General features: G+C 47.0%; 1 protein-coding gene and 1 long non-coding RNA gene across 2 annotated transcripts in view; both read right to left on the reverse strand.

Annotated features, from left to right (window-relative positions):
• TTC28 (tetratricopeptide repeat domain 28) overlaps positions 1-21,498 on the reverse strand; it is a gene marked incomplete at its 5' end in the record, with an annotated part of 138,037 nt that overhangs the window by 99,165 nt on the left and 17,374 nt on the right.
• LOC308576207 lies at positions 3,827-20,930 on the reverse strand. Its single transcript, XR_014003147.1, has 3 exons — positions 20,477-20,930; positions 5,898-7,472; positions 3,827-5,268 (listed from the first exon to the last, which is right to left on the reverse strand). It is a non-coding gene; the product is annotated as an uncharacterized lncRNA (long non-coding RNA).

Here is a 21,498-nt window from a genome sequence, read left to right on the forward strand (position 1 = left end):
TTAGTTATTCTGGGCTGTGTTTCCTTTGCTGAATCATTTGCTCCAAATTCTTCAGGTCGGGCATTGTTTTCCTTATCGGAGAAGACTGAGGCAAAGAAGGCATTGAGGAGTTCAGCCCTTTCTGTGTCCCCTGTTTGCATTTCACCATCTTCTCCTCTGAGTGACCCCACTGTTTCTTTGTTCTTCCTTTTGCTACGAACATACCCATAGAAGCCTTTTTTGTTGCTTTTAACCTCTCTAGCAAGCCTGAGTTCATTCTGTGCTTTAGCTTTTCTGACTTTGTGTCTACACGTGCTGGCTATTTGTTTGAATTCCTCTTTGGTGGTTTCCCCCCTTTTCCATTTTTTGTACACATCCTTTTTAAATCTTAACTCAGTTAGAAGTTCTTTAGATAGCCACCCTGGCTTCTTTAGGCACCTTCCATGTTTCCGTCTCATTGGTATTGCCTGACATTGTGCTTTTAGTATCTCCCTCTTAACAAACTCCCAGCCATCATGAACTCCCTTTCCTTTTAGTATTACTGTCCATGGGATCTCACCCAGCACTTCCCTAAGTTTTATGAAGTCGGCTTTCTTAAAGTCAAGAAATTGAGTCCTAGTATGCTTGGCTGCTCCTTTCCGCTGTATAGTAAACTTCAGAAGAGCATGATCACTCGCGCCTAATGATCCTTCCACTTCTACCCCACTAACCAGATCATCAACATTGGTTAGGACCAGATCTAAAATGGCTGTTCCTCTTGTTGCTTCTCCCACTTTCTGGACAATGAAGTTGTCTGCAAGGCCAGTGAGGAATCTGTTTGACCTTATGCTCTTGGCTGAGTTTGACATCCAACAAATATCCGGGTAATTGAAGTCCCCCATTACTACTATCTCCCTTCCTTTTGCATGCTTGGCCATCTGTACCAGGAAGGCATCATCTATGTCCTCTGTTTGGCTTGGGGATCTATAGTAAACTCCCACAATGAGGTCCCTGTTATTCTTCTCTCCCTTAATTTTGACCCAAATGCTCTCACTTTGGCTTTGAGGTTCTGAATCTTGGATCTCTTCACAGGTATACACATCCCTGACATATAACGCCACTCCTCCTCCTTTCTTGTCTGGTCTGTTTCTCTGAAATAGATTGTATCCCCCCATTTTTACCTTGATCCAGATCAGCTGATGACCAGCTGGGCTATAACTTATTTGGTAGGACAGAGGTCATTTTCTTGGGCACATCTGCAAACTAAGTTTCTCCCACAGCTTAACCTCTGCAAATTTTCCACCAGCCGCCTGCTCCAGTTTAGTGCTAAAATGCCAGAGCGCAAGTGGGAGAAGCTTTGAGGCAGATGCTAGCTGATCTTGGCACCCAGCGGAACAGATGGCCCTTCCTTCTATTTCAAGCGCAGAGAACCCCCCCTCTCAGTTGAGCCTGGACTCCCCTCCCAAGAACGTCCACCCACTGTCCCCTCCTCTCAGCAGGGGAGGAGGTGTCCCAATTCTAGGGAATCAATTGATGTATGCAGACATTCAACCAAATGGGGAGCTCTTGCCTTACCTGGCACAGATGGAGTCATTTCCTGAGCTCTACGGAGCAGGAGGCATTGCCAGGCCAGACCCAGCCTTTCCTCTCTTGCACAAGCTCCCCCTCCTTTTCCCAACACCATGCAGTAACCAAGGTGAAAAGGAGCTTGGGTATGTTCCCAAATGAAGAAACACTCTGGCCTGTGGAACTCCAGACCACCGTAGCGCATGAGCAGAATGAGGCAAGTTCCCACCAACTTCATTGGTGCCCACTGTTGCTCCCCCATGCAATTAAGGATTGTTCCTGTGTGAAGAAGGTGGACTTCTGCCTCTTGCCCCCCCCCACCTCTGTCCGAAGGCGTGGAATCCACACAGGAGGCCAAGCAGTGCTCTAGGAGAGAGAGACACCCCCCTCCTTCAACACCTTCACCTCTCCTCCACCTGCCACCTCCAAACCATCACCGCCTCCCTTAGTTGCAGGCACATATTTAGAGTGCAATCAAATCCAAGAAGCCGTCATTTTTTAGTTAGTATCCAAGTGCTAGTCATGAAAAATTTACTCCCTCAAAAACAGTTGCCTGCATTTCATGACCAAAAAATGCAGGATAAAATGTAATTTCCTCGAATGCATTTTGCAAAGGGAGGCAAGAAAACCCAAAACAAACATGCCCTAGGTATGCAAAGAATGTCAATCCTGGCAGTGAAAGTGCTGCCTGGCCACTCAGCAAGTGGAGGAGCACAAGGAGGGCAGCTCTCTTGAGTGCTGGCACACAGAGGGGCACCAGCAGCCCCTGTCCCTGTGGGCTGCTCCCTCCCTCCCTTGCTCAAAAGAAACAGCCCAGTGGGCCTTTGTCCCTCCCAGTCCCCAATGTGGATCAAGTGGGCAACATCTCCCACAGGGGGTGGGCCAGCCAGATGTTGACTCAAGCAGGAGTCTTTGGCCCCAGAAGAGCTGGGGTGGAGGGGTGCAGGTGCCCATGAGACCTTGTGTGCTGGGGGGGGCGGAGCGTTGTGCTAAATGCAGGTATCACTTAATCATCAGTGGGCAGAGAGAAAGCCATCAGAGCAGCAACAAGAATGTCCTCAGCTCGGGTTCCCCGCTCCTGGAATCCCAGCAGCAGCAGCAGCAGCTGTGCCAGATCAAATGCAACCTGCCTCCTGACTGGAAAGGTGACTGCAAAGGGATATTTGCATTCTGGAGGAGGAACAACTGCTGAACAAGAAGAAAGACAGTCTTTGTGGACAACACAGAGCTAAATGGACCAATGGTCTGACTTCGTATAAGGCACCTTCCACTCTTGCCCATCCCCTGACAGGAGGGGGGCCACCCTCAGGAGTCCCCGAAGGCACCTGTGCCTGTGAAAAGGCAGAGGCGGAGTGTACCTCTGGTGCCTTTGTTCCACCAAAGGAGACACAGGCGACTTCTGGAACAAATGCTATCACACAGAACAACACACACAAACCCCCTTGTACTTCTGATGAACTGTCAGCTTTATTTTAACCATCTTAAAGCATTTGCCTGGCACTTTTTCTAAATCAAATCTTTCTTCTCATTTTATAAACTATTGTCAGAGCTGCTTCCAGGTCCCAGCTCACAGAGGACCACGCTAGCCGGTATTACTGTACAAAAGTCTTTATTGAGTTACAAGTTCCATTTTCAAGCCGCAGCGTGCAGCTCTACGTCTTAGAAGCTAGACCGGCGAAGCTCCGTCTGAGTCTCCGCCTCCTGTACACCAACTTAATACTCTAGCCTTACTCCACCTCTTCCTTCTTCCCTTCCTCCTCTGGGTCCCTCTACCCCCCGTGGTCTCTTCCTTCCTGGACTCTTCTGACGCCGACCCCCCGGACTCTGCTCCCTCTTTGCGGCGGGCTTTAGGACCTGGCTCCCTATCCGGACTGCTTACTGTGCCGCCTTCCTGTGCATTTGAACTTGGCGCGCGCGCGCAGCCTTCGACCTTCCTCTTGACCGTTTCCTCGCTCCCCGATGGAGGTGTGGCCAATCCTAACTCCTGACTTCCCCCTTGCGGCGAGCCGCCAGCTCCCGATGCCTGCGACTCCTCCCCCCTACTGTGCTCTGGTGGGGAAGCTGGTCCCGATTTCCAACTGCTGCTCTCTGAGTCTCCTCTGGTCCCTTCTTCCTGGTGTGTCCCCCTAGGCGCCCCCCTTGCTCTGACCACTGGCGCCCCTTTCTGTGAATCTTCCAATTCACTGGAAAGACTCGGAGATCTCGGGCCGCTGTCATCGCTCATATTTCCTTCGGATTCCTCCCCCTCGCTCTCTGTTTCCTCCCTTTCCTGTGCCTCTGCTCCTGAACCCCTGACAACTATCTTGGAGAAGTTGCAGTGAGGTGGCTTCATCGCTGACACAAGGGCCTGCGAATCAACACGGTGCAAATCTGACTTCTGCTAAAACTCCACACCAAGATCAGAACGGTGGAGAAAGTTGCAGGAGTGTCCCAACAGTTATCACTGACATTCGCTATGGCTGTATGCTGAAATTCTTGCTCAAAACAAAGGCCAGGGCAGGGGCTTAGGGAATGTCCAGCCTCCTATCCTTTCCTTCAATATCTTCCACCAGCAGGAATGAGCATCGATGAAGTCCTACATCTCTTTAAATCGTTGTGGCCTCCTCTCTGTGACAGGGGCAAAGTTGATGAGCATTTGCTTCTTATTACATTTATGAATCTTCCTTGAAAAGGAACCCAAGAGAATACTTCTATCTTAAAACTGTTGGGAGAAGCAGAGGGAGGCAGAAAGCTTGATTTTTGCCTGTTCAAGCATACACGTTTCATGACAGATGAGGAAGTCACCTGAAAGCCTGACTATGCCACCAGGAATGCCACCTTAGGTTCCTTTGGATGAATAAATCCATAAAATATGCTGGGAGAAGGAATGAGGAGGCCTCCCACAAGCACAATTGCATTTTGATTTCTCATTTGCAAGGAAGCTGGCCATGGTCCAACTCTGGCTACGGAAATGGTTTGCAGAGCTCTTCCCAAGGTCATGGTGAGGAAACATTTCCCAGCATGCACCTCAAGGGGTGTGGGTGGAGAGCAGCCCATGAGCCAAGCCACACGTTTCCTCGGACACAAGATCTGCAGCAGCCATGGGGGACACGTCAGCCTCCCTCTCAGTGACAGTCCATGCAGGGACACAACTCACAGCAGCAGCACCTCAGGCTGAAAGAGGAGTGGGGGTGGGGCCCTCCCTTGGCCCAGGAAAGGCCAGGCCCTGCTGCTCAAGTGCAGCTGCTAACAGCTGCTTAATTCCTCCCACTGCTGGAGACCAGAAACTTTTCCACCTGGCAATTGCTTTGCTAGCAAAAACTGATCACTTCACAGTCCAAACTCAATGTGAGTAGAAGACAACTGAGGAATTTCACTCCCCTTGAATGCAAGCACCAGTATCCCAACCTCCCCATGCTTATTTTTCAGCTGCACCTGAAGGAACCCCAGAAAGCAATGCCCACCCACAGACCCAGGCACCTCTGACAACTTGCAAAAATGATTACTCACACTCAGCATTTATACAACAACAGTGAATTTCCACAGCTCTCCTGACCATCCGTTTGTAAGGTGGGCTGGGATTAATACCCCACTTCTGCCAGCGGGCAGAACAGAGGCCTCCCTAAGGTTGCCCAGTACAAAGCTGGGCTGAGTTTTCAACCTGGGGCTTCCTAGGCTTGAGTTCAGATTCTTTGCCATTACACTACAGAAGAACCCCAGAAACCTCACAATATAAACCACACAGTTAACGCTCATTGTTATGTTCTTGAATCTGTGTGTGATGGCCTGGGATTCCGAGTCTGAGAGTGAACCGGAGGAATCCCAGCCAGCACAGGAGTCCCCGCCTCCAGGGCCGGCTGAACTGGGGCAAGGCCTAGATGCTGAGGAGCCTGCACCTGTGCCAGATCCTCAGGGGCAGGCACCAGGTGAGACCATTCTGGCCCCAGAGGTGCTGGAGGACTCAGTGGCTACAGGTGAGCCTCCCCCGGGGCCCAGTAACCCTTCGGCCTCTCCTGAACTGCAGAGGCTTAGGGCAGAGAGGCGAAGGGAACTGGTCTCTCCCAGGAGGAGTGCTCGCCTTAAGGCCAGGAGAGGCGGGGCTCCTGGGGGCCGGGACCACCCCCGGCCTTAGAAGAAGATAAAGGTTAGGCAGCCCGGTCCCAGGTTGCGGGAGCAACGTCGTCGTTATGGAGTACCTGCTTTACCCAGACCTAGATCTGCACTCCCAGTGTGCCTGTTCCTTGCCCGGCTTCCTGCTCCTGACTCTCCGGTGTTCCTGTTCCTCGCCCGGCTCCCTGTTTCGGACCTCGCGTCTCATCTAGTGATCGTCTACCCTGCTAGAGACTCTGGACTGAACTTCGGCTACGGTATTCGTACCTTTCCTCCCCCGGGACCAGCACACTGTGGTTCCTGCTGTGCTCCAACACTGCATGCTCAACAAAGCAGTCTCCAGGATCTCTCTCAAATTGCTCCAAGCCCCAACTCCCATCTCCAAAGTCCACGGCCTTGCCTGACTTCCACCGGAAGCAGCAGGGCCTTCTGGGCTGGGCTGGAGGCTGAGCCCCAGACCCTTAGAATGGCCCCCGTGGGTGGATGGGCAGGCAAGACCGCTGCCCATCATTCTCCTTTTTCTGGACCTCAGGGAGTCTGGCCCTCCTGTCAGGGCCATTTACGCATGCCTTTTGTTCTGACTGCTTTGTACTGACAGTTGTTGCTTAAACATGTGGTTGATGTTGTTTTTTTTATTGGGAGGGTTTGCATTTCACTTGGAGACCACGTGTTAAAAAGCTATGGACAAAAAAAACAACCTGTATGATACTGCTTGAGTGCTCATAGCGACTTCAAGCCAGCTGATCAGCTGCACCTCCGAGCACTATGCAGGGCTCTTTGTATGACGTTAGGTGACTGACAAGTGGGCGGCCCCACCCACCTGTTCTATGTGGCCCCTAAGTTTAGGAGAGAAAAGGGCCCCCAGCCACCCCTGAAATAGCCCAAGCCCCTGAAGTGAGCAGTCCCAAGCAAAGTGTGATGATATTAAGATTGTTCCTGAGCAGACACAAGCAGTGCATCTTCAAATGCGTCCCCTCCCCATGTGAAGCGAACTCATGCACCATCCTGGCCACGAAAATCACGTTCTGAAGCATGGAGGGCTTGGCTATGCCTGGAGAGCAAGGCTAAAGATGCATCTGCTATCAGACACAAGCTGCTGGCCAGCACAGACCTACAGCGAGTTTGCTCCATGAAGAAAGAACGCTCTTGTCCTCATGTCTTGCCACTTGAAGGTCTCCCAAAACGATCTGGCTGACTATGGTGAGATGCTGGACTAGATGGGCTCCAGCAGCAGGGCTCTTCCAACACCACCAGTCCCTACAAAGCACCTGCCTCACCTGATCAGCCTGCCCAGCCACAGGCGGAGGAGGGTCTGCCTAGCATATGGCTCAATGCTCCTGGTCCTAATCAGGTCAGGAAAAATTTGGTTAGGACACAAATTTCATTTAGAGCACAATACTTCCTGGTGCCCCCAGAGCAGTGCCAAAGGAATCCACCACCTGCAGAAACCAGCAGGAGAATTCTCGACAACTGGAGTATCATCAAAGAGGATTCCTTGACCACAAGTCCTGATAACACTTTTTAAATCCATGACTATTCATACACCATCCACAACCTGGATCCCAGCCAACAATTTGTAAAATCAAAGTCTGAAAACCACAACCGAAGTCCAAAACCAGGAGAAGGAATTACAGTGTCTCCTCTCACATTTCGGCAATTGCATTTTGGGACAGGCACAGGTAATTTAGACTTCCAGAGTACACAAAACATTCCAGAGAAGGGCGGGCAGGAAATGGTGAAATGGACCAGGTGAAATGGAAGGACAACCACGTCTCCTGGAAGAGGCCTCCTTCCACTGTGCAGCAGGAACAGCTCCCTTGGCACATCCCTCACTGGTGGATCCAGAGAAGACGTAGAATCTTTCTATGATTCTATGATCATAGAATCATAGAGTTGGAATAGACCACAAGGGTCATCGAGTCCAACCCCCTGCCAAGCAGGAAACACCATCAGAGCACTCCTGTTGTTTTTTTCAAAAGATATTTATTAAAGTTTTTAAAATATAACAATGGAAAAAATAAAAAGAAACAAAATACAACATAAAAACAGTTAAAAAACAAATAGTTTTCCATAACATATCTTCCTTACGCTTATTTCCCCAGACCTCCTCATACCTCCCTTCTTTGTATTCCACTTCAATTTGTTAGTTCAGCAAATCCTTACCATTAAGCTTTTACCCATTTATAAACCTTTTTTTTTCGTATCTCCTAAAGCATTACAGTTGGAAACCCCTTAGTTTCTATCCAACATCCTTCTAACATTCATTAATTTTACAATATTTCTGTAAATAGTCTTTAAATTCCTTCCAGTCTTCTTTCACCAACTCTTCTCCCTGGTCTCGGATTCTGCCAGTCATTTCTGCCAATTCCATGTAGTCGATCACCTTCATCTGCCATTCTTCCAGAGTGGGTAAATCTTGTGTCTTCCAATACTTTGCAATGAGTATTCTTGCTGCTGTAGTAGCATACATAAAAAAAGTTCTGTCCTTCTTTGGCACCAATTGGCCGACAATACCCAGGAGAAAGGCCTCTGGTTTCTTCAGGAAGGTATATTTAAATACCTTTTTCAGTTCGTTATATATCATTTCCCAGAAAGCCTTAATCTTTGGGCACGTCCACCAAAGGTGAAAGAATGTACCTTCCGTTTCTTTACATTTCCAACATTTGTTATCGGGCAAATGATAGATTTTTGCAAGCTTGACTGGGGTCATGTACCACCTGTATATCATTTTCATAATATTCTCTCTTAAGGCATTACATGCCGTAAACTTCATACCTGTGGTCCATAACTGTTCCCAGTCAGCAAACATAATATTATGTCCAACATCTTGTGCCCATTTAATCATAGCAGATTTCACCGTTTCATCCTGAGTATTCCATTTCAACAGCAAGTTATACATTCTTGACAGATTCTTAGTTTTGGGTTCTAACAGTTCTGTTTCTAATTTTGACTTTTCCACCTGGAAGCCGATTTTCTTATCCAAATTATATGCCTCCATTATCTGATAATAATGAAGCCAATCTCTCACTTTGTTTTTTAATTTTTCGAAACTCTGCAATTTCAATTTGTCTCTTTCTTGTTCCAAAATCTCCCAATATGTCGGCCATTTGGCCTCCATATTGAGCCTTTTCTGAGCTTTTGCTTCCATTGGTGATGTCAGGAAACTGACATCAGAGCAACACTTGCGATTGGGGTACGGCAGGAAGCGCGGGCGCAGGAGAGGCGGTAAAGGAGGGAGCAGCGTTGCCATGACTACCGCATTCCTGAAATACCAAGGCAGCTTTCCCCGCCGGAGGAGCCAATGGAAATAGGTGGCACGCGCGCCCAGGAGGTTTTAAACTCCAGCGAAGGTCGCAAGAGGGAGGGAAAGGACGTTAAAACGACCAAGAAATGTTTCCTCTGTCAGCGGCCAGGACATTTTGCCAGAGTCTGCCCGCAGAGAAAGGGCTGGCAAAGAATGGTGGGGGCCGTGGGAGGTGAGGAGGAAGAGCAACAGACACAGGAACAGGGAAAGGGGAACGCTTGGCTGCCAATCAGCGGGCACAGCAGCCAGGCCAGCAATCAGTAAAAGTGCCCAAACCAGATTCCCCAAGGGCAGCGATAGCCACTGAGGTGGTGCTAGAACTCCCGAATGGGCACCCAGTCAAGGTTCAGGGGATGCTGGACTCAGGGAGCTCCTGCAATTTCTTCAGCAGGGACTTTGCATTAGAGCACCAGCTTCGCTTGCTACCTTTGGATTTTCCCTTGCAAGTAACCACCATTGATGGGAGGGAGCTTATTGGAGGGGAAGTGACCCACCAGACCCCACCAATGAGAATGAGGGTGTCTAGGCACACAGAGACGATCGCCTTTCACGTTGCCTCACTAGTGGGGCCCCCAATAATATTAGGAATGAGCTGGCTAGCACAACATGATCCCGTGGTGGCGTGGTATCAGCGGACAGTCAGCTTTGGGTCAGCCTACTGCCTGGAGCACTGCCTAGGAGGGGAAACACCCAGGATGAGTGTCGCCCGAGTGGCAGGAATGGCAGTAGGACGGAAGGGGGAGGTGCCGCCACAATATGCTGATCTGAAGGAGGTCTTCAGTGAGAAGGAGGCAGATAGGCTACCACACCACAGGCCCTTTGACTGCCAAATCAATTTGCTCCCGGGTGCGCAGCTGCCGGTGGGTAAGCTGTATGCCATGTCGGACAGGGAGATGAAGGAGTTACGGGAGTTTATTGACAAGAACCTAAAGAGAGGATTCATAAGAGAGTTGAAAGCAGTGGGGGGCAGTCTGGTGTTTTTTGTGGACAAAAAAGACACGGACAAACCCAGGCTTGTAGTGGACTTTAGGGCCATAAATTCGGTGTCGGAACCAGTGACTTTCCCAATGCCCAGAATTGACGACATTTTGACGAGGGTGAGGAAGGGAAAGATTTTTACCAAACTAGACCTCAGGGGGGCTTACAACCTGATCAGGATGAGGGAGGGGGATGAATGGAAGACCACCATGTTCACCCCCCTAGGGGCCTTTGAATATTTAGTTATGCCTTTTGGATTACAATCAGGCTCCGCCTGTTTTCAAGGTTTCATGCACCATGTGTTGGGGTCTCTGCTTTACAAGAACTGTGTGGCCTTCCTGGACGACGTCTTGATTTATTCAGAAAGCGAGGAGCAACATGTACGAGATGTCAGGGAAGTGCTACAATGATTGCAGAAACACCAGTTGTGGGTCAAGCTAGAGAAATGTCAGTTTCATGCCAGAGAAGTGGAGTTTCTGGGGTACAAGTTGTCTGACAAGGGCTTAGCGATGGACCCAAGCAAGGTGCAGGCAGTGTTGGAATGGAAGCCCCCAAGGACACGGAAGGACGTACAAAGGTTCCTAGGTTTCAGCAACTTCTATAGGAAGTTCATAAAGAACTTTGCTCACTTGACCGCACCCATCACGGACTGTCTCAGTAGCAAAAAGAAGTTTGTGTGGACGGAGGAAGCTCAGCAGTCCTTTGAAAGATTGAAGAAGGCGTTCGCATCGGAAGAGCGACTATTACACGTAGTCTTGGAGAAACCCCTGAGGCTAGAGATTGACGCGTCTGACAGAGCCATAGGGGCAGTCCTTTTGCAGCCCGGGCGGAGCAAACAGGAATGGAAACTGTGTGCCTTTTTCTCGAGGAAGCTGAGCAAGTTGGAGCAAAACTATACCGTGTATGACCGAGAACTGCTCGCGATCTACGCTGCCTTTCGTCGTTGGCGTCATCTACTGATAGGGGCGCAGCACAAGATCCAGGTTTGTACAGATCACAAGAACTTGAAATACTGGAGGACTGCACGAGTGCTCAACCAGAGACAGATTCGCTGGGCGCAGGAATTCTCCAAGTTTTCTTTTGAAATCCAGTATGTGCCCGGAGAGGAAAACGTGAGAGCAGACGCTCTCTCGCGGAAGCCAGAGTACTTCGAAGGAGAGGGGCCACCGGAGACATGACACATCATACCTGAGGACCGATGGGTGTGTGGGGGAACTCTAGTGGGGAAAAGAGAACTGGCAGGGCTTACTAGGAACGATGAATTCGCACGAACTAAAATCAGGGAGCTCCGAGATGGGAGAGAGGCACCCGAAGAAAAGGAAAAGGAAGGGGTGTTGTACTATAGAGGGGCCATGTATGTACCGGGGGGAGCTCTAAGAGAAAGGATACTCAAACAACTCCATGACAACCCCACAGCGGGGCACTTTGGACAGCACAAAACGATGATGTTGGTCACCAGACAGTTCTGGTGGCCACGGGGGAGGGAGGATGTACGGGAATATGTACGAGGGTGCGACCGCTGCCAAAGGGCAAAAGGGGAGCGGACGGTACCAGCAGGCTTACTGGAACCCTTACCCACACCGAGCAAACCCTGGGAGGTGGTGTCAATTGATTTTATGACTGATTTGCCCAAATCACGGGGAAAACCACGGTCATGGTAGTAGTCGACTTACTGACCAAAATGTGCCATTTTATAGCCTGCTCACATGCGGTGACGGCCGAAGAGACGGCACGATTGTTCGTAGAGCACATTTTCAGGTTGCATGGCGCCCCCTTGAGGGTTATCTCCGACCGCGGAAAACAATTTACCTCCTGGTTCTGGAGGAAGCTCATGAGCTTGCTGCAAGTAGAGGTGGGGTTCTCGACAGCAAGGCACCCAGAGACCAATGGGCAAGTGGAAAGGGCAAACAGTATACTTCAACAATACTTACGCTGCTACATCAGCGAGAGGCAGAATGATTGGGTAGAGAAACTAGCGCTGGCGGAATTTGTGTACAATAACGCTGAACACGTGTCGACGGGAATGAGTCCGTTTATGGCCAATTATGGGTGCCATCCCAGAGCCTTCCCGGGGAGTGAGGAGCAAAGCTGGAGTGTACCCGCGGCGGAGCAGTTCGTGGAAGAAATGGAGGCCCTACACCAGCAACTTAAGATGAACTTAGAGAGGGCTAAGGCGATTTACAAGAAGCAAGCAGACAAGCACCGCAGGGAAGGGGAAACCATACGGGTGGGGGACCGGGTGTGGCTGTCCACTCAAGGGTTACCTTTTAAGGGAGGGTGTAAGAAGTTGCAGCCCCGACGGCTGGGGCCATTTGAGGTAACGCAACAGGTAAACCCCGTAGCATTCAAGCTCAAGTTGCCCGACAGTATGAAGATACACCCTGTGTTCCACAGGTCCTTGCTCTCACCACACAGGGAGGGGCGGGAATTCCCAGGGCGGGAGGTAGGAGTCATCCCACAACCGCAGGTAGAAGAAAGGGAACACCAGAGCTCGGCCACGGAAATAATTGATTCGAGGTGGCGAGGTCGTCAGGTGGAGTACTTGGTGGCGTGGGAAGGGGAGCCCAGGTCAGAAAACGCGTGGGTTCCTGCGGAAGCCATCGATGACAGGTATATGGTGGAAGTATTCCATCGCCGGTTCCCAGACAAGCCCAAACCCTTAGAGAGATTCTGGGAGGAACAATTTGGAACCACAGACGACAAAGAGAGTTTCGAGGGGTTTTCAGAATCCGAGGAAGAATCGGACTGGGAGGGTCACCCTGTGGGTGGGAACGAAAGCAGGTGGACAGAGGTTTTCGAATCCACTGAGGAGGGTGACAGTTCCTTCAGGGGTTTCCCCGTCTCGTCGGCCGAGGAAGAGAGAGAAATCGATTCCACAGGTCGAGCGGGGGTTGGGGGGTCCTGGAGGGGAGGTGGATGTCAGGAAACTGACATCAGAGCAACAGGCGAAGGAGAGGCTCTCTGATTCTGCAGGGGAAGGAACAAGCACTAGGGGGAGACGCAGCTTGATGGAGGGGGAAGGAAATCAGCGTAACACCAAGGAGCCAGGAGAGCAAATGGGAGAAGAGGTGGAAGGGCTCCGGGATTCTTCCTTGGAAGTCAGTGAGGAGAGCCCTGGTCCTCCACTACCCACGCCCTCCTTGCGCAGGAGACTCCCGCGCAATGAGAGGCAGAGACGATTGGGAGTCAAACAACTCTTATGCTGGCAACGGTTTAAGAAACGCCCACAGACAGACTCTGCGAGCGACTGAGGCAGCCACGCTGAGATGGGCTGTGCAGTCAGGACGGTTTAACCCAGGCAGCCAAGCTCCAAAAGGGGACAGTTTACGCACGAGTAACTCCAAACCACTACAGGTGACAACCACCTTGGGGTTTTATTTTCCAATAAGTCTTTATATCTTACCCAGACATTAAACAATGCTTTCCTGACAATATGGTTTTTAAATGCTTTATGTGTTTTGACCTTATCATACCATAAATATGCATGCCATCCAAATACATTGTTAAAACCCTCTAAGTCTAAAATGTCTGTGTTTTCAAGAAGTAGCCATTCTTTCAACCAGCAAAAGGCTGCTGATTCATAGTAAAGTTTAAGGTCTGGCAGGGCAAATCCACCCCTTTCCTTTGCATCTGTTAATATCTTAAATTTTATTCTGGGCTTCTTGCCCTGCCAGACAAATCTAGAGATATCTCTCTGCCACTTCTTGAAGCAATCCATTTTGTCCACAATTTGCAATGTTTGAAACAGAAACAACATTCTTGGCAATACATTCATCTTTATCACAGCAATACGACCCAGCAGTGAAAGCTTCAAGTTTGACCACATTTCTAAATCTTTTTTCACTTCGACCCAGCATTTTTCATAGTTGTCTTTAAATAAGTTCCCATTTTTGGCTGTCATGTTAATCCCCAGATATTTCACTTTCTTTACCACAGTAAATCCTGTCTCATTCTGAAACCTATCTCTTTCAATCAGTGTTAAATTTTTCTCTAAAACCTTAGTTTTTAACTTGTTCAATTTAAAACCTGCCACTTGACCAAATTCTTGAATCAGTTCTAAAACTCTTTTAGTACTAGATTCTGGCTCCTGTAGCATCAATACTAAATCATCTGCAAATGCTCTCAGTTTGTACTGTTTGGCTCCGACCTGTATACCCTTCTAATCATATTTAGCAGAACCTCCAGGACCGATATAAAAAGCAATGGGGAGATTGGGCACCCCTGTCGTGTCCCTTTTTCTATCTTAAATTCTTCCGTCATCACATTATTTACAATTAATTTAGCTTTTTGTTCAGAATATATTGCACCTATACCATTTTCAAAACCTTGGCCTACCCCCATCCCATGTAGAATTTCCTTCATAAAACTCCAAGAGATGTTGTCAAAAGCTTTCTCCGTGTCCACAAATATCAAAACTGCTTTAGTGTTTATATTCACTTCTAGTTTTTCCAAAATATCAATTATATTCCTCAAATTATCAGACAAGTGTCTTGCCAGGAGAAAGCCCGCTTGGTCTTTATGAATCTCTTCCATCAAAACTTTTTTTCAATCTCTTGGCCAAAATATCTGCAAAAATTTTGTAATCCACATTAAGTAACGATATAGGGCGGTAGTTCTTCAGCTGAGTCTTTTCAGTCTCTGTTTTCGGTATAAGTGTAATATACGCATCTTTCCACGACTTTGGTGCCTTTTTCCCTTCCAGTATTTCATTGCAGACTTCCTTCAAAGGTTGCAATAACCACTCTTTCAGAGATCTATAGTATCTAGAAGTCAGCCCATCCGGTCCTGGAGATTTGCCCAATTGCATGTTTTGAATGGCACCTTCTACTTCCTGTTCAGATATTTTGTAGTTCAACATTAATTTACTTTCTTGGGAGATTTTTTGTAATCCATTTGTCTTTAAAAATTAGTCTATGTCCGATTCTTTCTGTGGCCCTTGTGTATATAATTTTTTTAAGTACCTCTGGAAACAGTTTCTAATCTCAATTGGATTGTGTATACTCTTCCCTTCCACTTCTAGGTTTGTAATAGTGTTTAATTTTTGTCTCTTTTTCATTTGCCAGGCCAGCAGTTTCCCACATTTGTTGGCTGATTCAAATGTTTTTTGTCTCATTTGTTTAATTTTCCATTCTATTTCCTGATTCATCATTTCCATATATTGTACTTGATATAATTTTATTTCTCTCAAAATCTCCTGGGACTTTGGTTTTGCTCTCAATTTCTTCTCACTTTCTTTTATTTTCTCCAAAATTTTATCTTTCTTCTCATTTTGACTTCTCTTCTTTATTACATTCTGTTGTATCAGGAACCCTCTCATAACAGCTTTACTTGTGTCCCAGATTACTCTTTTTTCTACATTGGTGTTCATATTTATTTCAAAATAGTCTCTCAAAGTTTTTTGGGCCTTTTTATACACATCTTCATCTCTGAATAAGGTGTCATTCATCCTCTATCTGAAGGATCCAGTTGATATTTGTTTCATCACCATCCTTACAGCATTATGGTCGGAGCAGGTTTTTGGGCAGATTTCTACTTTCTTAATCTTTGGTGCCATTCCTCTAGTTATCCATATTTGGTCAATTCTAGTCCATGTCATCTTGGCTTCAGAAAAGAAGGTTCCCTCTCTTCCCAAGGGGTTCTTTACTCTCCAAATGTCCACTAAGTCCATGTTATCTGTCATCTCAAAAAATGTTTTTGGTAATCTACCATCCTTGGTGACTACCTGTCTTTGTGCCTTGTCCATATTTGTAGATACTACTCCATTCATATCCCCCATCAAAATCAAATTATAGTCCAAATAGTCCAAGTAAAGTCTCATGCAACTTTTTATAGAAATCAGATTTCCCCTCGTTCGGTGCATAAATTCCTACAATCAAGAATTTCTCTCCTTGTACTTGAATTTAAATTGCCAAAAATCTTCCTTGTTCGTCTTTAAAGATGAATTTTGGTAATAGTCTCTCCTTTGCATAAATCACAACTCCTCTTTTTTTTACTTTGTCAGATGAGATAAACTCCTGTCCCAATTTTTTATTAATCAATAGTTTCCTGTGTACCCTTGTTATACGTGTTTCTTGTAAACAAATCAGGTCCAATTGTTCTTTTTTTAATAAATGAAACACACTTTTTCTCTTTCGAGGAGAGTTCAAACCATTACAATTCCAGCTTAACAGTTGCAGAGCCATGATGGGGCTACTTCACTTTACCTCCAACTGCTCCGAGTGTCTGTTCTTGTTCTGTAGGTGGTGTCACTTTCTCTGGGCCGTGCAATCCAAAGGACAAGTTTCCTATATCTAATAGGCCTTTTGGCTCTTCTCCAGATTCCACTTCTTTCTGTAGGTCTTCCTCGTGATCTTTCAAGAACCGGTCTTTTTCATCAACTGATTTTATTTTTATCTTTCTTCCTTTATATTTAAAGGACAGGCCTTGAGGAAATTCCCACCTGAAAAGGATTCTATTTCTTTTCAACAGGGCCACTAGATCTCCGTAGTTAAACCTTAAGTCCAGAAGATGTTTTGGAATATCCTTGAATATCATCACGCTTGAATCGTCAATTTCCAAAGTCTTTTGGTAATGCAGATTCAGAATTTTATCTCTCTCTTCTTTTGTTCGAAAGGTAATCAAACAGTCCCTCACCTTATTCTTACTTTGTCTTCTTCCAAGTCTAAATGCATTCACTATCTTAAATTCTTCCTTCCCCAAATCCTGTTGCCAAAAGTCTATGAATTCCTGTGTAAGAAAGTCAACCAGATTATCTTTCTCACGTTCTGGTACAGCCCTAATTCTTAAATTTCTTTGTCTTTCAATTCAATCATAGACAATGTCAAATCATGGTCCTCCAATTTCTTATATACTGGTGGAATCTTTTCTTGAGTAGCAGTTGCAATATCTTTTGCTTCCTCGGCTATCTTTCGAGTCGAAGCAGATTCCTGTAATAATTTTTCAATAGTCTCTGTGTTGGTATTCACCTTCTGTCCCAGAATATTAATACTTGTTGTATTCAAATCAATTTTACTTGATGCTTCCGCTACTTGTTTATTTGTCTCTGCTATCTGTTTATTTGTCTCAGCTACCTGTTTAGCTAGACTTTCCAAAGATTCATTAATTTTTCCAAGAGCCTGTGCCAGAACGTCTTCGGACGACATAACTTTTGGTTTAGCCTGTGCGAGTACAGCCCCTAATGTTCCAGATGCTCCAGATGTTGAGCCCCTTCGCTGCTGCGTAGTGTCTGTCCGGTATTGTCTGCCAGACCTAGTGGTTTTTTCCTCTATCTTCCCTTTCCCATCTGCCATAACAGTCTCAAAGAATTCAAGGTCACTCCCACAGATGAAAGTTTGTTTTGGAGTGGAATTTTCCTCTGAGCCAGTTGTTATTGTAACAATATCCAGCTTCCTCTAGAGGGACACTGTAACAGCCAGTACTTGCAACTTTTAAGAACAAAAATGGTCTTTATAAGTCCCCCAATTCACTTAAAGACAACAGTCTCAATGCACTTAAACAGTTACTTTCAAGCCAGGAGAAGTCCAGAAATATGTATCTCTTTTGCAAAGTTAACTGTCAAAAATAGGCTCTCCACTGTGCGGCTTTCCTTATCTAAAGGCAGTCCATTCCCAGGTTTTAAACTGTAAATTTTAGCTTCCTTTCCCCCTTCTTTTTTGCAGGTAAATTCAACTCAGTCTTTCCCCCCTCCTCTCCTGTAATCCGGAGGGGAGACCACTTTCCAAATGTTAAGATTTAGCTCTTTTTTCAAGCGACCTTTGATGTTTCCGCTTTACAGCCTCTTTGCTTTGATCTATTTACAGTGAAAGGAAGGCAGACTTCCTGGTTGTACCTTCCCGCTCAGTACCAAATTAGCTGTTTTTCTTTTGAATCCAATTTGATCCTACTCACGGGTAGTTGTTTTCAGAGTCCAATTATCCCAGGAAAAAGGCAGCGCTCTCCGGTAACAGCTTCGCGGCTTCGCTCCACGGAAGAAGCAATTGGCTCACAGCACAGCGCCACCCCCACTCCGCTCCGGAGCCCGTTGCCGAGCTCCTTTTGCAATTGGGGGGCCCAAATGGTGCCCACTGAGTCCCACGGTCACAGGCTTCCCCCGCCTGTGATTTTTTTTTAAGGGTCCCCACTGCGCCGTAGTGGTAAGACCCAGATTCCGTAGAGCCTGTTCCCTCCGAGTCAGAGGGAAGCAGCCATTACCAATGGCGCCACCCGGAAGTCCTCCATCAGAGCACTCCTGACATATCCTGACATATGGTTGTCAAGCCTCTGCTTAAAGACCTCCAAAGTAGGAGACTCCACCACACTCCTTGGCAGCAAATTCCACTGTCAAACAGCTCTTACTGTCAGGCAGTTCTTCCTAATGTTTAGGTGGAATCTTCTTTCTTGTAGTTTGGATCCATTGCTCCGTGTCCGCTTCTCTGGAGCAGCAGAAAACAACCGTTCTCCCTCCTCTATATGACATCCTTTTATATATTTGAACATGGCTATCATATCACCCCTTAACCTCCTCTTCTCCAGGCTAAACATGCCCAGCTCCCTTAGCCGTTCCTCATAAGGCATCGTTTCCAGGCCTTTGACCATTTTGGTTGGCCTCCTCTGGACACGTTCCAGTTTGTCAGTGTCCTTCTTGAACTGTGGCGCCCAGAACTGGACACAGTACTCCAGGTGAGGTCTGACCAGAGCAGAATACAGTGGCACTATTACTTCCCTTGATCTAGATGCTATACTCCTATTGATGCAGCCCAGAATTGCATTGGCTTTTTTAGCTGCCACGTCACACTGTTGGCTCATGTCAAGTTTGTGGTCAACGAAGACTCCTAGATCCTTTTCACATGTACTGCTCTCAAGCCAGGTGTCCCCCATCTTGTATTTGTGCCTCTCATTTTTTTGCCCAAGTGCAATACTTTACATTTCTCCCTGTTAAAGTTCATCTTGTTTGTTTTTGCCCAGTTCTCTAATCTGTCAAGGTCGTTTTGAAGTGTGATCCTGTCCTCTGGGGTGTTAGCCACCCCTCTAAGTTTGGTGTCATCTGCAAATTTGATCAGGATGCCCTTGAGTCCATCATCCAAGTCGTTGATAAAGATGTTGAATAAGACCGGGCCCAAGACAGAACCCTGTGGCACCCCACTAGTCACTCTTCTCCAGAATGAAGAGGAACCATTGATGAGCACCCTTTGGGTTCGGTCAGTCAGCCAGTTACAAATCCACTGAGTGGTAGCATAGTCAAGACCGCATTTTACCAGCTTCTTTACAAGAATATCATGGGGCACCTTGTCAAATGCCTTGCTGAAATCAAGCTAGGCTACATCCACTGCGCTTCCTTCATCTACCAGGCTTGTAATTCTGTCAAAAAACGAGATCAGGTTAGTCTGACATGACTTATTTTTCAGAAATCCATGCTGACTATTGGTGATCACAGCATTCCTTTCTAGGTGCTCACAGACTGTTTTCTTAATGATCTGTCCCAGAATCTTCCCTGGTATTGATGTCAGACTGACTGGGCGGTAATTATTTCGGTCCTCTCTTTCCCCTTTTGGAAAAGAGGGACAACATTTGCCCTCCTCCAGTCTGCCGGGACTTCGCCTGTTCTCCAGGAATTCTCAAAGATGACTGCCAGTGGTTCTGAGATCACATCTGCCAGTTCTTTTAATACTCTTGGATGCAGTTCATCTGGCCCTGGAGACTTGAATACATCTAAACTAGCCAAGTATTCTTGTACTATCTCCTTAGTTATTCTGGGCTGTGTTTCCTCTGTTGAATCATTTGCTCCAAATTCTTCAGGTCGGGCATTGTTTTCTTTATCGGAGAAGACTGAGGCAAAGAAGGCATTGAGGAGTTCAGCCCTTTCTGTGTCCCCTGTTTGCATTTCACCATCTTCTCCTCTGAGTGACCCCACTGTTTCTTTGTTCTTCCTTTTGCTACGAACATACCCATAAAAGCCTTTTTTGTTGCTTTTAACCTCTCTAGCAAGCCTGAGTTCATTCTGTGCTTTAGCTTTTCTGACTTTGTGTCTACATGTGCTGGCTATTTGTTTGAATTCCTCTTTGGTGGTTTCCCCATTTTCCATTTTTTGTACACATCCTTTTTTAATCTTAACTCAGTTAAAAGTTCTTTAGATAGCCACCCTGGCTTCTTTAGGCACCTTCCATGTTTCCGTCTCATTCGTTGTGCTTTTACTATCTCCCTCTTAACAAACTCCCAGCCATCATGAACTCCCTTTCCTTTTAGTATTACTGTCCATGGGATCTCACCCAGCACTTCCCTAAGTTTTATGAAGTCGGCTTTCTTAAAGTCAAGAAATTGAGTCCTAGTATGCTTGGCTGATCCTTTCCGCTGTATAGTAAACTTCAGAAGAGCATGATCACTCGGGCCTAATGATCCTTCCACTTCTACCCCACTAACCAGGTCATCAATATTGGTTAGGACCAGATCTAAAATGGCTGTTCCTCTTGTTGCTTCTCCCACTTTCTGGACAATGAAGTTGTCTGCAAGGCCAGTGAGGAATCTGTCTGACCTTATGCTCTTGGCTGAGTTTGACATCCAACAAATATCCGGGTAATTGAAGTCCCCCATTACTACTATCTCCACTGGGCAGCATGGAAAGGCAGCTTCCAGAAGCCAAATCACTTAGGATTTCAAAGCAAACAAGACTCCTCTCATCCCTGTGATACATAGAATCATAGAATCATAGAGTTGGAAGAGACCACAAGGGCCATCAAGTCCAACCCCCTGCCAAGCAGGAAACACCATCAGAGCACTCCTGACATATGGTTGTCAAGCCTCTGCTTAAAGACCTCCAAAGTAGGAGACTCCACCACACTCCTTGGCAGCAAATTCCACTGTCAAACAGCTCTTACTGTCAGGCAGTTCTTCCTAATGTTTAGGTGGAATCTTCTTTCTTGTAGTTTGGATCCATTGCTCCGTGTCCGCTTCTCTGGAGCAGCAGAAAACAACCTTTCTCCCTCCTCTATGTGACATCCTTTTATATCTTTGAACATGGCTATCATATCACCCCTTAACCTCCTCTTCTCCAGGCTAAACATGGTCACCCTTGAAAACTAACACCAGTACAAGAGGCAGGAGCCAATTCAGTGCACCCTCCTGATGTTTAACAAAGCTGCTCTTCGCATCCCAGGAGCAGAACCCAGCAAACCATTCCGTTCAATGGCAGCAGCTACCACGTCAGCCTTGGCCATCATCTCCATTCAGGAGTGACATGTTGAATGAATACATTTTCTTTTCATCTGAACTGTGATTCTGGTTTGGGGGCTTTCTTTTATTTTCTCTTTACGCCTGCACACAGCAGTTCTGCATAAAACAGTGCATTTCCAAGCTCTGCATTCTTCTCTTCCCCACTTTAGCTCTGATTTCATGACACAGAAATGCAGCTGGAGGAATGCCACTCTCTGAAAAACACACACAAAGCAGCACACAAGGCTATTAAACCTGCTCCAGGACTAGCCCAGAGTTGCCAGATGGCGGCTAGAAAGGCTGTGCAGCGACAGTTTGCTGCAGAGCAGGAGGCTACAGAAATTGCACACTGGACTCCCACAATTAAGCTGCTAATCAGTGTCAATTCCACGCTGATTTGGCAACTCCTCCTCCCCACT

The sequence above is a fragment of the Podarcis bocagei genome (genome assembly GCF_964188305.1).
Source record: "Podarcis bocagei genome assembly, chromosome: 16".
Taxonomy (NCBI): Eukaryota; Metazoa; Chordata; class Lepidosauria; order Squamata; family Lacertidae; genus Podarcis; species Podarcis bocagei.